General features: G+C 34.8%; 1 long non-coding RNA gene across 1 annotated transcript in view; it reads left to right on the top strand.

Annotated features, from left to right (window-relative positions):
- The window catches only part of LOC125123346 (uncharacterized), a 277948-nt gene that overhangs the window by 195058 nt on the left and 64992 nt on the right, over nt 1-17898 (top strand). The window contains exon 3 of the long non-coding RNA XR_007134034.1: nt 15955-16062. This is a non-coding gene — a long non-coding RNA (uncharacterized LOC125123346). The remainder of the gene's footprint in view (nt 1-15954; nt 16063-17898) is intronic.

The following is a 17898-nucleotide window of genomic DNA, read 5'->3' on the forward strand; positions in this document are numbered from 1 at the left end:
CTCCCTTCCCCCGCCCTCTGCTTTTGGTAAACACAAATTTGAACTCTGTAGGAGGGGTTTTTTTTTTTTTTTTGATTCCACAAATAAATGAAATCATACAGTATTTATCTTTGTCTGACTTATTTCCCTTAGCATAATGCCCTCAAAGTTCATCCACATTTTTGCAAATGATTTTCTCCCTGTATGCTTTAGTGCAATATTTCTGGGTACTTAACCTCTTACTCTTCAGCAGGAACCTCTTTTTTTTTTTTCCCTGAGAGTAATGAAGCTGGGAGAAAAAGCAGGTGTTCAAATCTTCATGGCCACAAGGGGGGAAAATATTTTTAAAAATTTTATCTCCAATCTATCTAGAGCATAATGTTTTTAAAAATGTGCCTTACTCAGCATTATCTTGTTTTATTTATTTGCTATGGATTTATTCAATTTGCTTAACTGTGAGGGGATGCTAGAACCTGGCCAGAAAATTTTTTGGAACATCCTGTTTTGTCTTGTTCTTCCTAATGAGAGAGAAGCCCTAGACAGCATGCTGCTTTGGCACAATTCATGCCCTGACCCAGGAGTAACAGACCTAACTAGAATAAGGACAAAGGGGACTCCCAGGAGCTTCACTGTTAGTTCTTTATAATCATCATCTGTAGAAATTCACAGATCAGTAATCAAAACATTCAATCTTTGGACAAGTTATTCTAATAATGAGTTAGTTATAAAACTACAAATTAAATCATAAAATAAATTAGAATGTATAAATTAAATTATAATACCACAAGTCCACTACTTTTATTTCCTAATTGAATGTAAAGTGATCCAAAATGATCTATAGAAATAATTAAACTTTTTAAAGTGATAAATTAGTGAAATTAACTTGTTAATTATAGTGAGACATTGAAATATTAGTACTCTTCATTCAGACAGAAAAAATATGAGAGAAATTGAGTGATGATATCTTTTCTTATTTTTCTCTTGTATTATATCTCCTTTATTCTCTATGAGTTCTAAGATCTACATTTTAAAATTTCTAAAGTAAACTATTTGATGATTTCCTTTCATTCAAAGTCAGTTAAATACACTTTCTTCAGTCAAGCACAGATGTGTATCTTAAATCAGGTTACATTTCAGATGTCATTTTTAAAAATACCTTTAATTCTTAACATCTTGTAAAAGGAAAAATGGACATCGTTGCATATTGACATTAGGTAGTAAATTAGTATAGCCTCTGCGAGGAGCAATTTGGCAACATAACATTAAAATTCTAAAAGTGTATAAAATTTGATCTACAAATTCCATTTCTAAATATTTATTCTGTACACGTGGGTTCGTGTGGAAAATGCTGCATCTGTAATGATATGCACTGGGGTGTTTTTATAATACTGATGATTAGAAACAACCCAAATGTCTTTAATAGAAAACTGGTAATAGGTTTTGCTACGTCCATAGTGTGGAATGAAATAGAAGTATAAAAATAATATATAAAACAATAATAATAAAATTCTGAAGCTATTAAATTCATAATAACACATCATTTATTGAATAGTTAACTTGCATGCATAATAACACATCATTTATTGAATAGTTAACTTGCATTCATGCTTACTATCCCTACAATATATATACTATTATTAATCTCATTTCATGTGTTAAAAAAAAATCTAGGAAATGGAAAAGTTTCCTTTAGTGACCAATATAGAATGCAGTGAGACTATTATATAAACCCAGCCAATCTTATGTTGTTATACTATATAAGCAATTATAAAAGCATAGAGAGCATGCACCCATTTGAAAGAGAAATATGTATTTATAAAGAAAAGAAGAAAGAACAGAGGGAAGGAATCTTTTAATTTATCTTAAGAATATAATTCTTTAAAAATGTGCTTTGGAGTTCCCATGGCACAGCAGAATATAATTCTTTAAAAATGTAATTTGGAGTTCCCTTTATAAAGAAAGGAAGAGAGAATGGAGGGAGGGAATCTATTAATTTATCTTAAGAATATAATTCTTTAAAAATGTGATTTGGAGTTCCCATGGCACAACCATGAGGTTGTATGGTTACTTGCCTCGCTCAGTGGGTTAAGGATCTGGCACTGCTGTGAGCTATGGTGCACGTCAAAAACACAGCTCGATCCTATGGCTGTGGCGTAGGCCAGCAGCTGTAACTCCAATCCTACCCCTAGCCTAGAAACCTCCATATACTGTGGGTGGAGCCCTAAAAAGCAAAAAAAAATAAAAATAAAAATATGCTTTGATAAGTGTTATATTGTTTCTTGTTGCACATAATAATATACATTAAAAACAAATACTTTTCAGTGCAGGCAAGACTTTTATACATCATACACTGCAGTGTATGTGCTGCACTATTCAATATGGGAGCCTATAGACACATGCAGCTTTTGAGAACTTAATATATGGCTCTTCCAAATTGAAATATTCTATAAATATGAAATAGTTATCAGATTTTGAAGATTTAGTATAAAAAATAATGTAAAATGTTTTGTTAATTTTATTGATTACATGAAGAAATAATATTTTGATTATTTTGGGTTAAATAAAATATATTGTTAAAGTAAATTTTGCCTTTTTAAAAACCTTTTTATAATGTAGCTGTTAGAAAGTTAAAATTACTCAAATTATATCTCTATTAGACACCAATGATCTGATATATTCAAATTTCATTGTACTTCACTTGCTTTCACTTCAGGATTATTTCTCTAACATGGTGGTGATCAACACTTGATGTGCTTAGAATCACCTGAGAAACTGTAAATACACGTGGGCCCCACTAAGACGTTCTGGATTTGTTGTTCTGGGCTGGGGCACTAGCATCATTTTTTAAAAGTCTTTGCATTCTAACATGAAACCAAGATGGAAAAACAACTGCTTAAACCCCCTCCACTTAATAGGGTATACAAGGAACTTAATTTTTCAGAAGGCAATCTTTTCTCAATAATGTTTTAGAAGCTAAGTTTTGCATTTTCTTAACTAGGTAGGGATTTTAATTTTTTTTTTAATTTTTTGAAAAGTGTCAAATAAGGCACAGGACATTTTCAATTAAAGAAATATTTAGACATTTTGTGTAGTTTATTTTATTGTGTTTGATTTCCCCAATACATTATTTTTTTTCCTACTGTACAGCATGGTGACCCAGTTACACATACATGTATACATTCTATTTTCACACATTATCATACTCCATCATAAGTGACTAGACATAGTTCCCAGTGCTACACAGCAGGATCTCACTGCTAATCCATTCCAAAGGCAACCCCAAGCTCCCCAACCACCCCACTCCCTTCCCCCACCCTTGGCAGCCACAAGTCTATGCTCCATGTCCATGATTTTCTTTTCTGTGGAAAGGTTCATTTGTGCCTTATATTAGATTCCAGATATAAGTGATATCATATGGTATTTGTCTTTCTCTTTCTGGCTTACTTCACTCAGGATGAGTCTCTAGTTCCATCCATGTTACTGAAAATGGCATTATTTCCTTCTTTTTTATGGCTGAGTAGTATTCCATTGTGCATATATACCAGACCTTCCTAATTCAATCATCTGTCGATGGACATTTGGGTTGTTTCCATGTCTTGGCTATTGTGAATAGAGCTGCAATGAACATGCAGGTGCATGTGTCTTTTTTAAGGAAAGTTTTGTCTGGATATATGCCCAAGAGTGGGATTGCTGGGTCATATGGTAGTTCTATGTATAGATTTCTAAGGTACCTCCACACTCTTCACCATAGTGGCTGTACCAGTTTACATTCCCACCACCAGTGCAGGAGGATTCCCTTTTCTACACACCCCCTCCAGCATTTGTTATATGTGGACTTATTAATGATGGCCATTCTGACTGGTGTGAGGTGATACCTTGTGGTTGTTTTGATTTGCATTTCTCTAATAATCAGGGATGTTGAGCATTTTTTTCATGTGCTTGTTGGCTGTCTGTTCCTCTTCCTTGGAGAAATGTCTATTCAAGTCTTCTGCCCATTTTTCAATTGGGTTGTTAGCTTTTTTTGCTGTTGAGTTGTATAAATTGCTTATATATTCTAGAGATTAATCCCTTATCAATCACATCATTTGAAATTATTTTCTGACATTCTTTAAGTTGTCTTTTTGTTTTCTTTTTGGTTTCCTTTGCTGTGCCAAAGCTTGTCAGTTTGATTAGGTCCCATTGGTTTATTTTTGCTCTTATTTCTCTTGCTTTGGGAGACTGACCTGAGAAAACATTTGGAAGGTTGATGTCAGAGAATGTTTTGCCTATGTTCTCTTCTAGGAGTTTGATGGAGTCTTATCTTATATTTAAGTCTTTTAGCCATTTTGAGTTTATTTTCATGCATGGTGTGAGGGTGTGTTCTAGTTTCATTGATTTGCATGCAGCTGTCCAGGTTTCCCAGCAATACTTGTTGAAAAGACTGTCTTTTTCCCATTTTATGTTCTTGCCTCCTTTGTCAAAGATTAATTGACCATAGGTGTCTGGGTTTATTTGTGGGTTCTCTTTTCTGTTCCATTGGTCTATCTGTCTGTTTTGGTACCAGTACCACACTATCTTGATGGCTTTGTAATATTGCCTGAAGTCTGGGAGAGTTTTGCCTCCTGCTTGGTTTTTGCTCCTCATGATTGCTTTGGCAATTTTGGTTTTTTTATGGTTCCATATAAATTTTTGGATTGTTTGTTCTAGTTCCGTGAAAAATGTCATGGGTGATTTGATAGGGATTGTATTGAATCTGCAGATTGCTTTGGGTAGTTTGGCCATTTTTACAACATTAATTTTTCCAACCCTGAAGCATGGAATATCTATTTCTTTACATCTTCTTTAATTTCCTTGATTAATGTTTTATAGTTCTTGGCATATAAGTCCTTTACCTCCTTGGTCAGCTGTATTCCCAGGTATTTGATTTTTTGGGCGTGCAATTTTAAAAGATATTGTATTTTTATACTTCCTTTCTAATATTTCATTGTTAGTATACAGAAATACGACTGATTTCTGAATGTTAATCTTACATCCTGCTACTTTGCTGAAGTTGTTGATCAGTTCAAGTAGTTTTTGGGTTGAGTCCTTAGGGTTTTCTACATACAGTGTCATGTCATCTGCATACAGTGACAGTTTTACCTCCTCCCTTCCTATTTGGATGTTTTTTATTTCTTTTGTTTGTCTGCTTGCTGTGGCTAGGACTTCCAGTACTATGTTGAATAACAGTGGTGAGAGTGGACATCCTTGTCTTGTTCCAGATTTTAGTGGGAAGATTTTCAGCTTTTCTCCATTGAATATTATATTTACTGTGGGTTTTTCATAAATGGCTTTGATTATGTTAAGGTATGTTCCCTTTATACCCACTTTGGTAAGAGTTTTTATCATGAATTGATGTTGGACTTTGTCAAATGCTTTCTCTGCATCTACTGAGATGATCATGTGGTTTTTGACTTTTCTTTTGTTAATGTATGACATTGATTGATTTGCATATGCTCAACCATCCTTGTGCACCTGGGATGAATCCTACCTGGTCGTGGTGTATGATCTTTTTTATATGTTTTTGGATTCAGATGGCTAAAATTTTGTTGAGAATTTTTGTGTCTATGTTCATCAGAGATATTGGCCTATAGTTTTCTTTTTTGGTATCTTTGTCTGATTTTGGAATTAGGGTGGTGGTGGCATCATAGAATCCCTTTGGGAGTGTTCCTTCTTCTTCAACTTTTTAAAAGAGTTTACAGAGGATGGGTATAAGTTCCTCTTTGTATGCTTGGTCCCATTGGTTTATTTCCCACCTGTGAAGCCATGTCCTGGACATTTATTTGTAGGGAGTGTTTTTATGATATATTCAATTTAATTTCTAGTGGTCAGTCTGTTCAGTTGATCTATTTCTTCCTGATTCAGTTTTGGCAGGCTGTAAGTCTCTAGAAAGTTGTCCATTCCTTCTAGGCTGTCAAATTTGTTGGCATACAATTATTTATGGTATTCTCTCATGGTTTTTTATATTTCTGTAGTATCCATTGTGACTCTCCTTTTTCATTCCTTGTTTCGTTTATTTGGATTTTTTCTCTCCTCTTCTTGGTGAGCCTAGCCAGAGGTTTGTTAATTTTGTTTACCTTTTCAAAGAACCAGATCTTGGTTTTATTGATTTCTTCAATTGATTTTTGAATCTCTATTTTATTGATTTCCTCTTTGATCTTTATGATTTCCTTCCTTCTGCTGACTTTAGGTTTTGTTTGTTTTTCTTTTCCCAGTTCATTTAGGTGTTGGGTTAAGTTGTTGTCGATTTGAGATTTTTCTTGTTTTTTGAGGAAGGCTTGTATTGCTATGAATTTCCCTGTTAGCACTGCTTTGTGGCATCCCAAAGATTTTAAGTGAATGTGTCTTCATTATCATTTGTCTCTATGTATTTTTTAATTTCATTCTTGATTTCCTCATTGACCCATTGGTTTTTTAGCAGCATGTTGTTTAGTCTCCATGTAGTAAGTTTTTTCTCATTTCTTTTCCTGTGGTTGATTTTCAGTTTCATGCCGTTGTGGTGAGAGAAGATACTTGAAATAATTTCTATATTCTTAAGAATATAGAAAAGTTAAAATTTAAAAACATATTTATTTATTTTTTTATCTTTTGGGGGTGGCACCTGTGACATATCGAGGTTCCCAGGCTAGGGATGAGTCGGAGCTGTAACTATCAGCCATAGCCACAGCCATAGCAATGCAGGATATGAGCCATATCTGCAGCCTACACAGTAGCTCATGGCAACGCCACATCCTTGACCTACTCAGTGAGGCCAGGGATCAAACTCACACCCTTATGGATACTGGTTAGGTCTGCTAACTGCTGAGCCACGATGGGAACTTCTAAAAACACATATTTAAATTGCTGCATAAATTATCTTAAATCTCATATATATCACATATTTGGAAATACTGTATGTTTAAAACTACATATGCTAAAATCTGATTTTCTATCATTAAACCACACCTCTAACACTTACTAACTGCAGGGCTGGGTGAAAGCTACATAAATTCTCCAAGCTTCAGTTCTCTGACTCATAAAAGGAATAATAATAGTATACTTTTATCATCAAGTTATTGTGAAGAGTAAATGAAATTATTCATGTGTGGTATCTGGAGGATAATAAATTGAGGCAATCTTGACTACTTTGATGATACAAGCATTATGTTTGTATAGGCTTCTTTTTGTTAACTAAGAATATTAGGATTTATATTTGTACGTCTCTTGTTCCTAAGTGATTAAGCAGCAATCACTTCAGAAAACTAAAAACAATTTGGCCCGGCTATATTGAAGCAACTTTTAACTGGAAGAGTTAATGATTTAAAGCTAGATTGTCTCTGTATTGACAAGGGTTTTTCCCAGTTATATTTTGATAGTTATATAATTTCTCATGGTCATGCAAACAATAATATTGATATCTCATGTTTAACCAAATGTTGGCTATATGAGCTTCTTTACAGCTATTACCTAAATGAATCCTTACAACAGCTCTGTGACACTGGGTATCATACATTTTCCTGTTTTATTGAAAAGGAATCTTAGGTGCAAAGAAGTTATATTACTTGTCCATAACCATAGAGCTAGTAACTAGGAGAACCATAATTCAAACATAGATCATCTATAATCCCAGGAAATGAATTTGTGACTATTATATTTTGTTGCCATTTAATATAAATGAAATCCAGAATTCAGTTGCATAACAATATTTCCAAGGGTTTATCTAGTAGAATCACATTTCCAGAATATTGGGGGATTCTGAAAAATTAAATATCTCACAATTAATAAAGATTAATTTTAGATTATTTGTTTTAAAGTTAATAAATATATGAATTTTTGCTGGAAGTTTTATTCACTTTTAAGCATATCTGTAAAATATATTAATAACAGATGACAGAGAGGCTTGAATAATTCTCAAATCATTAGGATCATTTTGCTAAGTGCTTTGTACTCCTGGTAGAAGTTCTTTCTGTGACAATTATAAGGTTTCTGAAAGAGTAAAAATGCAAAATTCATAGTGATTAAATTACAACTTTACAAATTTTCTTTTATTTAAAAATGCATGTTAGTTATTTTACTGGATAGTGGGATGATACAATGAACAAGCTAGATATATTGGTGCCCAAGAAAATTATATTCTAGCTCATCAATATAGATAACTGATAAGAGAATTTCAGTAATTTGGGAAAAAAAAAGTAATTCATAAGGGAAGGTAAGTTTCTGACAACCTAAATGCTAACAAATTGTTTTTTCTTCTTTTAGGGCTGCCCCTGCAGCATATGAAACTTCCCAGGTAAGTTTCTGACAACTTAAATGCTAACAAATTTTTTTTTCTTCTTTTAGGGCTGCCCCTGCAGCATATGAAACTTCCCAGGCTAGGGGTCTAATCGGAGCTGCAGCTTCTGGCCTACACCACAGCCACAGTAACACTGGATCAGAGCCATGTCTGTGACCTACACCACAGCCCATGGCAATGCTGGATCCTTAACCCACTAAGTGAGGACAGGAATCAAATCATCCTCATGGATATTAGTCATGTTCTTAACCCGCTGAGCCACAATGTGAATTCCTCTAACAAAACTTTGAGTCCTATGAATCAGTTTCTAGTACTTTACAAACAAAAAACAATTATATAGCTAATACCAAAGAGGCCAGAAAAAAAATCCAAGATTTTATGAATGAGTTTTTTCTCCTTGGAAATAGGTAGATAGTTTTACAAGTCATAATTTAATTTTCCTTCAGTTTCTTTTCTCAATCAGTAACATTTTCCCACTATTGCCCAGTAAGCAATAGGAGTCAAAATATGGAGCAGAACATTGTGGTAGAAAAGGGAATAAATTAATTACAAAAAAGATATAAAAATTGAGATGTTGAATATTGGCTCCATGGAACACAATGATGAATGATAAGAATCATCTTTTATTGCTACGTTGTAAAACTAGGATTTATCCATAAGGGTACAAAAATTCTATTGGTATATTTACCACAGTATGTTTATATGACACTGGGAATATGAGGGCCAGAAAAATCTATTTTATGATTTATAAAGACATAATCTTTGAGCCAATACTGTTGGCCACATTTCATTTTCATGGACTTTCTACAAACAGATTTGCAACTTTTACTTGTTCTATTTAAAGTGCTTTAAGTGTTTTATTTGGCCAAGTTTGGAAAACAAACAATAATATGGATTAAGCCTCTTTGTTCTATCATAATTAAACAAATTTAACTAGTAACGATAAGCAAGACTCAAATCAGAATGGCCGTCATTAATAAGTCCACATATAACAAATGCTGGAGGGGGTGTGTAGAAAAGGGAATCCTCCTGCACTGGTGGTGGGAATGTAAGCTGGTACAACCACTATGGTGAAGAGTGTGGAGGTACCTTAGAAATCTATACATAGAACTACCATATGACCCAGCAATCCCACTCTTGGGCATATATCCAGACAAAACTTTCCTTAAAAAAGACACATGCACCTGCATGTTCATTGCAGCTCTATTCACAATAGCCAAGACATGGAAACAACCCAAATGTCCATCGACAGATGATTGAATTAGGAAGGTCTGGTATATATGCACAATGGAATACTACTCAGCCATAAAAAAGAAGGAAATAATGCCATTTTCAGTAACATGGATGGAACTAGAGACTCATCCTGAGTGAAGTAAGCCAGAAAGAGAAAGACAAATACCATATGATATCACTTATATCTGGAATCTAATATAAGGCACAAATGAACCTTTCCACAGAAAAGAAAATCATGGACATGGAGCATAGACTTGTGGCTGCCAAGGGTGGGGGAAGGGAGTGGGGTGGTTGGGGAGCTTGGGGTTGCCTTTGGAATGGATTAGCAGTGAGATCCTGCTGTGTAGCACTGGGAACTATGTCTAGTCACTTATGATGGAGTATGATAATGTGTGAAAATAGAATGTATACATGTATGTGTAACTGGGTCACCATGCTGTACAGTAGAAAAAAATGATATTTGGAAATAACTATTAAAAATAATAATAAAAATAAAATATAATAACAACTAAAAAATTAACTTTTAATTAAATCAGTGATTTTGAAATATTTTTACATACAATGAGGCTAACGTTATTAGCACAGGGGGCAATCTACATGGGCCACATGACCTTTGTGATGGTGCCACGTATACCTATTAAGACCCTTAGTAATTAAACTACTAGGATGTTAATATGATATAGCTTCTGTAGTCACAAACGTGGATTCTCATTAACTGAATTTTTGTGTAATTATGTCCTTCTTTTATTGATGCACCTACGTATTTTAAATTGTAAAATATCAGTTATAAACTGTATTTGGGACTAGGCACTCTTTGATTTCCTCTTTTCTTGAAACTGTCATGGATTAAGTTTCATAAATACGTCTTTTAAAGCATAATACTGAAGATGCTGATGGAAATATAGGTGTGATGGTGTTTGCAATGAAATGAATCATATGCTTTCAGAGTAGTAGGAAGACCAAACTGATGAATCACCTGAAACCACTCATTACTATTGTAAAAACACCAGATGTGAAAAAAACAGCAAAATCTATCATGCAAATATAGTGAAAATTATTTGAAATTTGGATTTTAATAGAGAGAAATTGAATATAAACTCCTTCATTATGTATAATATGTCTGGAGACACTCAACGTTTTGGCAAGAAAGTATTCTGTCTCAAACAGTTTTGAAAGTGCAAGATTGCTATGGGAGGTGTTGAATTTTTAAGAGCAAAGTAGGACATTCAAGTAACAGAAACTTCAGCATAGGGTGGTAGGTGCTAAAATTGCAGAAGTTGCAGAAGTCTTGTTTATGGCATTGGCTTCAATTGCCAAGGTTAGAATTGCTCAAATTATTGGTGAGACATCCATTACTGTTTGGCTGCCAAACAGCACAAGTGATGTTCTCGGGGACAAAGTAAGGGGGAAAAAAAAAAATCTGGTAGAACGACTCTGTCAAATATGATAATTTATTAAGCAGTAACAGATATTGCCCAAATATGGGGCAACATTTATTGCCCTGAGTACAAAAAAGTCCATAACATTCCTTTGAGACTTTAGAATGAATTGCCCGATATTAGCAGCTCAGCTGATCTTCAGGCTTTTGTGAGATATGATTTGGATAAAGGAGCCTAAGAAGAAAAAAAGAAATATTGTTTGCCCAGTCTTTATTAACTCTTACAACTAGAGAAGAAATTTTAAAAGTATTGATAACTTCAACGTAAACCATAACATGTTGGGTCATACATAGATTGTGCTAAGGCAGCGGTATCCAGTAAGAACAACGTGTTCCATGTGTTTAAGCTCTTGTTCTAGAAATAAGATCTACTCGCTAGGTCATGCATTTGGAAAGCTCTCCCAACCAGAGATATTTTTCAAAATTTAAGGGAAAAGACTTAATAAAGTCATAATGATTGTCAGTTACATTAAGGACAGGCAAATTGAATTCTCTACTTTTTCTCATATTTGAGAAAATATCAGCATCAATTATAAACAATTACTGTTTTCTGCAGTACATCAAAAACTTTATGTGTTTGGTGATAAAATGTACACAATGAGTAAGAAGCTATGCATAATGTAAATTGACTTTGCAAATCGGCATATCAGTGATATGTCTTCTTTGAATGGACTGAATTTATTCTTTCAAGGTAAACCAACTTCTATTATTATTCCACATGAAATCAAAAATGAATGTGACAGTTGCAGATTTGAATCTGTGGGACACATACCCTGTCTGGAGTAAACCAGATTATTATATCTGTCTGAATAACATTGTAAAAAATTCACTGAAAGAAGTCACTGAAAATATCCTGAAAATTTTGAGTCACTTGATAAATACACTTCATAAATACTTGTCCAAGGAGAATGACTGGTGAGTGAGGAAGCTCCACATTTTTCATTATCCTTGACATGTTCTATAATAATACATACTGCAAATGGCTCCTTCCAAAAGTTTGTTGAACTAAAGTTACTCATGGAATTTTATTGCACTGTGACTATGAAAACAGCTTATATTCATCTTAGGATATTCATACTGTTTGTTTGGGGATTATTACATATGGCAATTTTGGGGGCAAATTTTCCAGAGACACTTTAAAAATAGTGACTCCCTCTTTATAGGGCATAGAACTCATGATGTAACTGTTAAATAATCTTTAGTAATGATATTATTCATGTCCTGTATATCCTTATTCACTTTTATCTACTGTTCTTTCAAGAACTGAGAACTAAAGTTTTCCATTGCTTTTCTGTTTTTTTTTTCTCTTCTCTTTGTCTTTTTAAATTTTTTTTCATAAATACTGTGGTACCAAGTTATTGAGCATTTTAAGGTTACAGAAATTACACTTTCATCAAGACTATTACATCTTTGAAACAAATTAAATTAATATTGTCTGACATTTTCCCTTCATTCACTCTGAGTTTCTTTTGTTTTATTATGTATGTCTCTTATAGGTCCTTTGTCTATAGCATATAGATTTTCATTTTTTTGACCTAATGTTTAAAATCTCTTTATTTCAGTAATGGATTTATCCTATTTATTTTTATTGTCATTTTTTTTTAGATTGGCCCTTCCTTCCACTCCTTCCCTCTTTCTCTTTATTATCATCCTTTAATTCATTTTCTTCTCAGTGTTATTTTCCTTTAACTATATTATCTGAGATTTCTTCCATTTATTTTTTTCCTCTTATAATTTCAAGGTATAAATCTGTGTTTAGACAGTAACCACTAAATATTTTTTTAAAAACTATTTATTGTTTATTCTCTAAGTTATTAGCTTCAAAAATTAATCAACTGTGTTTCTGATCCATGACATCTCACCTTCTCAGACTAGTTATGCTATTTATTTCCTTCCCCCATCTAAACATTTTACTTATTATCACTCTCCCTTGAAATATATAATTCTTATCACACATCTCTCTCCTGAAATTGTGTCATCTCTTCCTCACTATCAAACTTATGGAAAGAGAATTGTTGATACCAGCTGTCCCCATTTCTTACCTCCTGGGCTTCTACCAAATCACTCTCCTTTTTCCCTCTTTCCTCTTGGGGGCTGCTTATCAGTCTTTTATAATGTCATAGTCCTCCACCAGGCCCAGATATGCTGTAATTCTAGGTCCCTTATCTATCCTCTCTGGAACATCCATACCAAGAGTTTGAAATAACATAGTGTGAAGATGACTTGCAAATACATATCTCCAGTCCCAGACCTCCATGCTGGGACCCCAGATCCATTTTGGAACTGCCTTCTTAGTATTTCTGGGACATATCAAAAGTCCTACCTTAAAATCAAAATGTCTACAACTGAATTCTTGATTTTTCCTCCCTGAACCAACTTCTATCATCCCCTCAGCAAAGGGAGCTCTAAGAAAGCCAAGAGTGAGCGATGGGAAGAGTGGAAGGAAATGATGTAGGAGAAGAGGCCTGATCATAACTATGTTTGGAGGTCACGGCATTTGGGTTTTGCTTTGAGATGCAAAGCCATCTGAGAGTTTTTTTTGTGGGGAAGTTTTAAAACATATTTTAAAAGATCTCTCTGTCAATGGAGAGGGTTGGCAAGAGTGGAACAGGAAGGCCAGGTAGAAACCTGTTGCAGAGTTTGGGATGATAGGCATAGGCTTGTAAAATGGTGGTAGCCATGAAAGAGATTGATATGGTCAGATTCTAGTGCTCTTCCAAGGTAAAGTAAACAATATTTGTTGATGGGTTATATTTAGAGTATAAGATAAGGAGAAGAGTCCAGGACAAGTCCTGGGGTTTTGTTGTCATTCTCTGATTTAAAAAACTTAGAAAGGCAGATATGAGGATGAACTGGAATCAGAGTTGAGTTTAAAGCTTGATGCTCTGAGATGCTCATTAGACATCAGATGAAGCTGCTGGGTGGGAAGGGGGCTTCACATATCCAGTTCAGAGTAGAGGTCAGAGCTGCAGGTATAATTTGGAAATCATCAGCATAGAGATGAACTCGAGCTTGGGGTTAATGGATGCAAACTATTGTTTTTGGAATGGATTAGCAATGAGATCCTGCTGTGTAGCACTGAGAACTATGTCTAGTCACTTATGATGGAGCATGATAATGGGAGAAAAAAGAATGTATACATGTATGTGTAACTAGGTCACTATGCTGTACAGTAGGAAAAAAGTTGTATTGGGGAAATAACAATTAAAAAAAGAGATGAACTTTAAAACCACTTGAGGGATCAGTGTAGATTAAAGATTGGAAGAGGTGGAAGCACTGAGCAAAGAAAATTGGTTAAAAAAAAATGAGCTTTGTGTGTGTGTGTGTGTGTGTGTGGCAGGAATCCCTGGTTAGAATTGGTTAGTGACAGAGAACACATATCTTCACGGAGGGTTTGGTTAACTTTTGTTTTAGAGCCTATCTTACTCTTTAGTCATTACTTCTCCACATTAAGGCTACTTTGCTATTCATAAAGAGCTCCCTAGTATCACTTGGACCCTTCACAGTACTGTGAATCTAAGTCCAGAAAAGTCATGACAACCCAGCTTCGAGTTGGATAAGGTCATGCATATGTCTTCTCCAAGCTCCAATGGAGAGTTTAAGAAGGCTGTCGATCCACATCAGAGAGAAAATTTCTTCAAGGTTGCTGGCCCCATCTCTCCCATGGCCCACCCTCACCTCAACTCTCACCCTTCCAAATCTAGGTATGCTAGTGAGTACCTAGTAGAATTTGCTAAAATGTATTTCTTTACTTTCAAATGAAATCCATCATTTTCTTAAGAACATTGGTGTTTCATTCTGTTTGGTTTCTGTTTTGCTGTATTTAACCATACTTCCTAAAAGGAAGGTTTGTTGCATATTAATCTTGGAGAGACTTTATAAGAAGATGAAGGTTTGTGGTTTATTAATCCTGTTCTCTAGTGTCAGAAACTTAGTTCAACTCCTTTATAGATACAGCCAACGCATGAGAAGACTGAAGCATGCAGACATTAAATAACTCTCATTAAAATCACATAGCTAGTGAGTGAGACCTTGTAAGACTTTGCATTCTACAAAATCAAAGTATGTGATTAATTTATAAAGAGCGTAATAGTCCTATTCCTACTTTTCAGTGATATTTTTCATTGATGTGACAGAACTTATTAGTTTTCCAGATAAAGATACTAAAGATAGTACCAAGATATTATCATTGTCTTTATGAATCAATTTATATTACCACTCTAAGAAATTCACAACTACATTTCAAGTCAAGATAAGTAGGCTTTAGAGAGAATTTTTCATACTTTAGGTATGTGACTTGAGAGTTTTGAATTCTGTAGAAATATAAAAAAATTATCTTAATAAATACCTGCCTGAGGAAACAGAAGGGTTTTCATTTCATAAAGCTGAATTCATTAGCACAGCTTATAAGCCTTCCATGAGCAAGTTACCTATCTCTCAGCTTCTCTCTTTGCAGGTCTCCTCCTGACATCATATTGTCTGGCTTTACTTAATCACCAGCATTCTCCAAACATGCCAGGCTGTTTCCTACCTCTGTGCCTTGATTCCTATGTTTTCCATATAATGTCCTTTGCTCTGTTGTTCTCTCCAAGAACAACATCTTCCAAGACTTAATTCAAAATCTGCTTATGATTTCATTCCAGTCACTATTACTCCTGCTTGTACCTTGTCAGACTCCCTTTTATGCCATGTAAATTCCCCAGATGTAACAAACATCGTATTTTATTCCACTTATTTCTTTACATGTCTTTCTCTCCCTATAGATTTTTTTTTTTTTTGGCAAGACCTGTGACATGCAGATGTTCCTGGCCAGGAATGAACCTGATTTATAGCAGTGGCATGAGCCACAGCAGTGATAACACCAGATCCTTGGTCCACTAAGCCCCCAGGGAACTCCTATCTCCCCACTAGATTTTGAGTAGGTGGAGGGTTTGGATACCATGTCTAATTAATATCAATGTCCTTAATTAGTTCAAGGTACATTTAAGATGCTTAATAATATTTTATTATATTCAAGGGTGATATCTAAAATCTTCACCAGCCATGCTTGTACAAGAAACGACCCATCTGAACGGATATTCCACTGATCATAAGGAACACCATACTGGTACATTATCAGCTAAATGTCAGCTCATCAAAATCTGCTTTATTTCCATTTCATACCTTCTTTCTTTATTGTTTTGATTTTTGGGAATCTTATAAAATAATACACAACCAAATAATTTTATAGTTAAGTACATAGTTTCTTCCAAAAGCCAATTTCCTAAAACAGCACGGGTCTACACTCCTGCCACATCAAATTCCACGATAAGATCTTACCAGACCTTCATATTACTACATCTGCCAGATTATTTAAAAGGGAATTGCTTTCTTTGCCTTCTAAATTGATGGTTTTGACACTCCCTATGTAGTTCTACATCATATGAAGTGCTGACACACCAGCTGGATCACTGAGAACAGTGAAATTATAAGGTTTTTATTGAGGGATTATTTATACAGCAGCAAGAACGATCTTAACCTTTAATATATATTAAATAAAAATCCACTGTCAGTTTGAGTCCCATGTTATGCTAGGCGAGAAACCAACCTACCAGACCAAAGCAACCATGGGTGCCGACAGGAAAAGAGCCAACCTGCTTAAAGAAAGTGATTGTTTTGATTTAGTGGTCTTCTTCCTGAAGATACTTAATTAAACAAGGGTTAAGCTAAAATAAAAGTAATGTATGATGATATTTTCTGTAATCCTCAAAGAAAAGTATACAGACATAGGTGTTAGCCGTCATATTATGAGACAGCGGCTTTTAGAATTTAGGCAAGTAGGATCACAAATAATCTCAAATGCTATTTAATCTGTAGAAAGTATTTACAACAAGTTAATGCCCCCTAGAATAAAAGGGAGCGTTTAATGTGGCAGACCATGATGGAGGGGAAGCAATAAAAGAGAAAGCACAGCTTGAAGCGCACTATAACTGGGTGACTTACACCTCCCTACTGAAAGCAGCAGACTTGCAGTTACGGAACTGCTAATCTGTTCTACTGTTTTTTAATCAGATGTTGGCATTATCTGCCACTAATTGCTTTTTCATTTCCACTTGTAATTATTCCATTGCATGTTTGTAGTGAGAAGCTGAAAATGAGGCAGATCACTGAGAAAGAATTAATTGTTAATGAATAATCATCAGTAGGAAGCCAATTTCATTATCTTCAAAGAGGTAGCCAGAGATTAACCACTAGCTGTGGTTCTCCTACTTTCCGTGCATGACTGTAAAGTAATCACAAATAATCACGCCCTCCAACTTCATCAATTATTTTCTATTATGTGGATTGATACCCATTTTTGTCTTTGTTGTTTAATGATAATGGTGGTATTCATGCTGGGGAGTGCTAATTGGAAGGTGTTACATTCAGTGGGCTCTAGGCCTAATTATTAGAGCATCTTCTTCATTAGCACATGATCCTACAAGGGTTGCATGGTGGGAGTTACTAATTTTTCCAAGTTACAAGAATGTCGTCTTAGGAAATGTTTGTATGTCCATATGCCAAATAACACACAGAAAATCTTCTATCTGGTCAAAGTTGTGTAGCTTCTGACAGACACTTTCTATTCTATAAAGTGGGACATTTAAACCTAATATGAATCTTTAAACACTGAGTTCATTTCTGCCCTAGAATCATGGTATGCCCAGGACTGGTAATGAGCTTTTGCTTCTGCTTTATTTCTGTACAAACACTTGTTCTTCAGAATGGCTCGAACAGGTCCCTGGGATTATTGCAGCACTCAGCTGAGCTTTGCCAGCTATTAATGGAAACCTTATGAGATGAGTTTGAAAGTTAGGATGGAAAGTTAGGATAGAAGTCTCCTAATGTTTGTTGCCTTGGTGGCCAGGTGATGTCACTGCCAGACTTAGAGAGGAGGTACAGCCCAACATGCACATTTGCATCAGGTTGCAGAACTTCTCAA

This window comes from Phacochoerus africanus, chromosome 3 (genome assembly GCF_016906955.1).
Source record: "Phacochoerus africanus isolate WHEZ1 chromosome 3, ROS_Pafr_v1, whole genome shotgun sequence".
NCBI lineage: Eukaryota > Metazoa > Chordata > Mammalia > Artiodactyla > Suidae > Phacochoerus > Phacochoerus africanus.